This window comes from Nicotiana tomentosiformis, chromosome 9 (genome assembly GCF_000390325.3).
Source record: "Nicotiana tomentosiformis chromosome 9, ASM39032v3, whole genome shotgun sequence".
In the NCBI taxonomy this organism is placed as follows: Eukaryota; Viridiplantae; Streptophyta; class Magnoliopsida; order Solanales; family Solanaceae; genus Nicotiana; species Nicotiana tomentosiformis.
Window position 1 is genome coordinate 2,793,356 of NC_090820.1, and position 6,654 is coordinate 2,800,009.

At 36.8% G+C, this 6,654-nt stretch overlaps 1 protein-coding gene and 1 pseudogene across 1 annotated transcript in view; both read left to right on the forward strand.

The window, feature by feature from the left end:
• Positions 1-6,654, forward strand: part of LOC104086216 (putative late blight resistance protein homolog R1A-3) — a 59,966-nt gene that overhangs the window by 23,746 nt on the left and 29,566 nt on the right. The window lies entirely within an intron of this gene.
• LOC104099122 (putative late blight resistance protein homolog R1A-3) overlaps positions 1-6,654 on the forward strand; it is a 54,736-nt pseudogene that overhangs the window by 15,416 nt on the left and 32,666 nt on the right.

Consider the following 6,654-nt stretch of genomic DNA (forward strand, 5'->3'; position numbering starts at 1 on the left):
CTCAGCATGAGGCAGAGAAAGGACCATGATACTCTATCATATGCTTTTGCCATGTCTAATTTCATAACCACATTGCTCCCCTCAACAGGTTTTCCAATATCATTCACAATCTCTTGAGCCAACAAAATATTCTGAGTTATGGATCTACCTTTAACAAATCCACTCTGATTATGTGAAATGATTCTAGGCAACATGGTACTCAATCTAGCATTTAAGAGCTTAGCAATAATCTTGCTAGACACATTGCACAAACTAATAGGCCTAATGTCTGAGAAGGTTTGAGGGAACTATCCTCTTCAGTGGTATTTCAGTGAGGAAAGCATTATCCTCTTCAGTAACAGTTCTCTTCACCACATCCAGCACAATAAGATCTTCAATGGTTATTTCAGCACCAAATAGTTGTTGAAAGAATATGACTACTGCTCCTGCCACCTCTTCCGTACCTTTCATAAGATTGTCATTATCATCTCTGATCCTTTGGATGTTTAATTTCTTCCTTCTATCCTTGATTACAGCATGAAAGAAAGTTGTGTTATCATCACCATATGTCAACCATTTAACTCTTACCTTCTGCCTCAGAATTGAGTCCCGCAGCTTCAAAAATATGGTAAATTTCGCTATTGCTTTAGATAAATTCATTCTGCATTCAGGAGATGGATCAGAGATCATTTCCTCCTCCAAACTTCTTATGAGAGCTTCAAGCCTCTTTGGTTCTTCATATATATCACCAAAAGCTTGTCTGGACCAAGCACTGAGAGTAGAGCACACTTTCTTAAGCTTCTGATGAAAAATGTACAAAGGATTAACAAAAACTTCTTCTGACCAGGCTTGTTGAATTTTCCCCAAGTACTCCTTATGTTCTACCCATATATTGAGAAGTTAAAAATACTTTACAAAATCAGAGCCAGTGTTGGCCGCAGATATCAGTAATGGAGCATGGTCAGAGCAAGACCTAGATAGATGGGTGACGACTGTGCTCCCAAATGAATCAAACCATTCTGCATTGTAGACCAGCCTATCCAACCTCTCCCAAATAGTATTAGGGGGATCCCTGTTGTCACTCCAGGTGAACTGAGAGCAACAATATCCAGCATCCTGAAGTCCACAGTCAGACAAACAAGCCAGAAAATCCAAACTGTCTTCAACTCTGAAAGGTCTTCCTCCTTTCTTCTCCTCACATGAAACAACATTAAAGTCACCCACCACCCCCCATGGACCATTAACCCAACTGGCTAAATCTCTAAGCTCTTCCCATAAGCGATATCTCAAAGTCTCATCATACTTTGCATAGATAGCAGAAATGTAAAAGGGTTGGGTACCTACAGAGTTAGAAATCCGCAAGAGAACGTGTTTTTCTCTATCCTCCAGAATATCTATCACATAGTCAGAGGACCAAAATATCCAAATCTTGTTGGCACAATTTGAAAAACAAGATTGATATCCCGGTATCCTTTTATATCTGTCAATCTTCCTGGCATTCACCATTGGCTCTTGTAGAATTACAAATGGTAATTTGTATTGTTGTATGAGAATTTTGAGTCTTTAACAAGTTCCTTGGGAGACTATACCTCTAATATTCCATGAGATTGTACTAATCATGAGAAACATCACATATTAGGCCATTTATCTCCAATTTGTTGTTTCTTTTGCCTCCCTCCAGGAACATTACAACTCTCCCAACATTTGAGCTTACTACCCCTCTAGGAGATAGATTGTTGAAATAGGTAACACTTTTGCGCACTTGGTTGGCACAATTACTACTATCTTCAAGTATTTGCTTTCCCCGCCTTTGTTGTTCATCATCTGATTTAGAGTTCTCCAATTCTTCTGAGAGAGCCTCCATATCAACATCATTAAAGTTCATGTTTAGACAGTTAGATCGAATATCTTCCTCACTTTTGTTGGAACAAGGATTAGTGATATTGTTGCTGCCCCCTCTAGGATCTGCATGTTCACCATTTTGAGTGAGTTGCTCATAGTCATCATTCTGAGAGTTAACCAAACATTGAACACTAAGAGCATCATGAAATGTTGGTTCACCATCTAAGGCTTCCTTCTCCTTCTCCTTCTCCTTCTCCTTCTCCTTAGCCTTCCTTGCAGCAATCCTAGCTGAAAGCTCAGGATCCAAGCCAAATATTTTACCTAGGCTTACCATCTCGTAGTTAGTTTCCTCCTTATCCATCAATGTAACCTCATCCGGGATGCCTATAGTGGTGGCAAAACGTTTCTTCTTCTTTTGAATCGCACTCATCTCCTCCTGGTTGACTTGAAGCATAAATTCCTGCATAATTTGATAATGGTCTTCTGTGGCAGGGAGAAGAGTCTCCTTCATTTGCTTCACCTTCCCAACAGTTCTCTGAATCTCCTGGAATAAAGGCTTCACTGCTTTTTTCCTAGAGGTCCTTTCTTTGTCTAGTCTGGTCGTCTTTCGGGGTTGTGAAGGCTTTTGTCCAGTTACCATGCTCCCATTGATTGTAACATCCATATTAATTTGCTACCCACTATCATTGTGATTGACAATAATGACATTTTGACCATTTGTCCTTCTGAAATATTGAGATCCTCCATTCGATTTCGAATTTTGGATCAAGTTAGATTCTTTTGCACTATTATTGGAGGCTTCGTTCCTTCTATTGTTTAAGTCTTTTCCTTTTCTTCTTGAAACTTCCTGGCATCCCCAGTAAACTTTCCTCTGCCTTCTCCTACACTGACAACTCGAATCTCCTGACCAATTGGGTTTCGAGGTACAGTTGGAGGCACTAGTTGGCCTTTTGGCGTATCCACCTGCATTGGTGTATGTTCTTTTTTTTTGTTGGATTTGCTGGCCAGACCCTGAATCCCTAAATATGTTTCCGTCTCCTTTTTTAGGCTTATCTGAGGTTGCTGCTCCCTTCCTCAATTCAGGATGTTGGACCCTGCATCTATCATCACTATGACCCCGAACTTTACAATAAAAGCAATAAGCAGGAAAGGTCTAATATTTCACTTTCTGCACAATTGCTTCCAAGCTACCATCCTTCTTCCTTATTTCAACTAATACCTCGTTAATCATAGGCTTAGCAAGGTCAATCTCAACCCTAAATTTTGCAGTAGTAGGCCTTGTCTTTGAGAAGGTGGCCTTATCCATTAGAGGCATTCCCACTAGTTCTAAAATCATGTACAAAACAGCCCATTCATAGTAATGCCAAGGTAAATCTAGAAGGTTAATCCAGATATGGGCCAAGGTTGTTTCAACACCCGCTTTAAACTTAGTCCATTTATGAATTTTCATTATATGATCCCCAAATTGCAAGAAAGGTCTAGCATATACATCCATATGATCATCCCTGTTGTCGAAATCAATGAACATGTGCTGCATATCTTTAGCTCCAATACGAATTTTTCCTCTTCCAGGAAAGATCCTTGCAAACTCATCTCTAATGAATTCGATTGAAGGTCTTGTTCTGAGGAATTTACCAATAATGGTCCATTTGGTAGCAGCGAGAAGCTCGTCCTCTTCCTCTATGAATTCTACAACTGATTTTCCTTGAACGAGCTCATATGGCCTCGGTATGAGTCGTATTTGACTTTGAGTCTCTGAAGGTTTTCGAAGTGCATCTACATATGAGTGTTCTTATTGAGATACTAATTGAGAAGCACTAGAAGTAGAGGGAACTCCCGTTTGGATCTATTCTGAGACTAACAGGTCATCCCTTTTTGCACCTTTCTGCGGCAGATCTTGTGGCCCATGGTCCAGATCTCCCTGGGTTTGGGGTGTTAATTGATTTTGTAGAATCTGATTGGGACCTAAGGGGGTTGGATTTGACTGATTTGTTTCTGTGTGAGTTGGAAAGTGGGGAACTTTGGTATGAAGTGGGTCATTGGGGTTAACCAGATCCACGATGGTAGACATTTGAAGGCTTGTCAGACAAATCTAGTGTTTGTTTGCAAGCATTACCTGAGAAGATGTTAGAGTTCATAATCTTGCGATGAGTTCTCCGGCGAAGTCATTTCTAGGGGCATGTCAAACTTAACAAATGTGATTAGGATAATTCTATTTGTCAATGATTTGCCAGGGTTCATCCCCAAAACTGTTAGAGGTTTGCAGAAGCTTCAAAGTGGAAGAACGACTTGTGCCTAGAAAAACTGTTTACGGTAAATGAAAAACAAATACTAAGAAGAAATAAATATATATCTATTATTATAAAAGTATGAATAAAATGTGAGTTTACAAAAATAATCTTATAATATCAAGTATAATAACTCACAATAAAAGAACATAACCGAAATTCTAGACAATTGCAATCCTATTAGTGTTAGGATATAATACGACAAATTAGAAATCTTACATGATTACCTTTAGGAATCATATTACTACATGCTAGCATGTAAACCTAATACCTTTATGAACACATTAGGTTTCCTATTAGTATAATTACTTTCGGGATAGAGACATATTTTTAGTCATGCAATCCTATTACTTTTAGGATATACTTCTTAAACATTTCTATTATTAATTTAATTTAAAAATTTATTATAATGTGCTATTACTAATTTAATTTGAGAATGTATTATACTGTCCAAATTTATTTAGAAAAAAGAGAGTCTATATTATTATAAAAGTACCAATACAATATTGATAGACCAAAATAGTCCTAAAATATTGAATAGAAGAATACATAGGGAAAGAACATAACTAAAATAACCTGTTTTCTTTTACTACAAGACCTTCTATGTTAATTTTTTAATATTTAATGTTTTAAAATTAAAAAATTATGTCTATTAAATTCTTATTAAAAATATGTAGCAAGGTTTAATAAAATCAATTTCATAAGAATCCTCCATATTGGCAGTACATTACCACTCCATAATATCCAATACCAAGAGAAAATAAAAATAATATTAAATGGACTACATAAAGCGTTAAAATTGAGAAAACATATCCCCATAATATATTTTTATATTATATTTGAATTATTTTCCTACTCAAATAATATATTTTTTAATTAATTTTTCGTGTAATATTGAAAAATATACCCAATTATTAAACAACAACTAAGAAAATATTTAACAATATAAATGTGTGAGAAAGAGAAAGAAAAATAGTTGGTAATAGTCAAATACTACTAATAACTCTGCAAACATAAAGATATAAAAGTGGAATATCATATCGATCTTTTTACTCTTTGAAAAGAATATTTATGATGGATAAAATTATAATGAAGATTAAATCTTAAAAACGAGATATGAACTAATATTAAGAATCTGAATTAACATAAAATAAATTATTTTTTTGTGTTAAGACCAAATAATTAAATCTTTTAATTAATTATTTAGCAAGAGAATCCAATTCAATTATTTTTTAAATTCATCATATGAGTAAAGTTATTTTTCAAGTTAAAAAAAACCTTAGGTTACATAAATTTATTCCATAAAAAGAGCGTGAAGAGATTAAAAAAATTAGAACACAAAGTAAAAATATTATTATAGTATTAAGAATCAAACGGCCATACAAGTGGCTGTTGAAGAACAATCAAAGCTAATCCTGAATAAGAACAAGCTTTCAAAACTATTGTAACGACCGGCCAGTCGCTTTAAAAGTTGTAGCCTTGCTCCCCTATTACTGCGCATTCCGTACTTTATAACTGTTATGTGACTTTCCGTAGTAGTCGGTTCGGGTCCAGAGATATTTCGGAATGAAATGAGACACTTAGTCTCTAGGTTGAAAGCTTAAGTTGAAAAGGTTGACTGGAATTTGACTTATGTGAAAACGACCTCGGAATAGAATTTTGATGATTCCAATAGCTCCGTATAGTGATTATGGACTTAGAAGCGTGTCCGAAAAATTATTTGAAGGTCCATAGTTAAATAAAGCTTGGAACGGCTAAAATAGAAATTTAAGTTTGGAAGTTTGACTAGGGAGTTGACTTTTTGATATCGGGGTAGGAATCCAATTCTGAAAATTTGAATAGGTCGGTTATGTCATTTATGACTTGTGTGCAAAATTTGAGGTCAATCGGACTTGATTTGATAGGTTTCGGCATTGAATGTAGAAGTTGAATATTCTTACGTTCCTTAAGCTTGAATTGGGGTATGATTCGTTGTTATAGCGTTGTTTGATGTGATTTGAAGTTTCGACTAAGTTCGTATGTTGTTTTAGGACTTGTTGGTGTATTTGGTTGAGGTCACGGAGGTCTCGGGTGAGTTTCGGATGGTTAACATATCAAATTTGGACTTAGAACAATTGAAACTTGCTGCTGCCTACTGATGCAATCGCACCTGCGTAATTTGGCTCGCAGATGCGAGCTCGTAGAACCGAGCATGGGAGCACAAAAGCGGAAAAGGGAGAGTGGAGCAGTGGCCGTAGCCACGGAGGAAAATTCTGCATCTGCACGACCGCAGATGCGGACGAGAGATCGCAGGTGCGCTTGGGACCAGTCCGCAGAAGCAAACCTCGAGTCCGTAGAAGCGAAGGCAGCCGCAGAAGCGAGGGAGGTCTTCGCATCTGCGAAAGCACAGATGCGGCCAAGTGCATCAGTGTCACGACCCCAAATTCCCTCCGTAGGAGGTCGTGATGGCACCTAGTCTCTAAGACTAGGTAAGCCTATCAATGCAGAATAATAATAAATATCTGAAATAAATAAACTATAATTCAAATAATTTTAACTCCCAAAA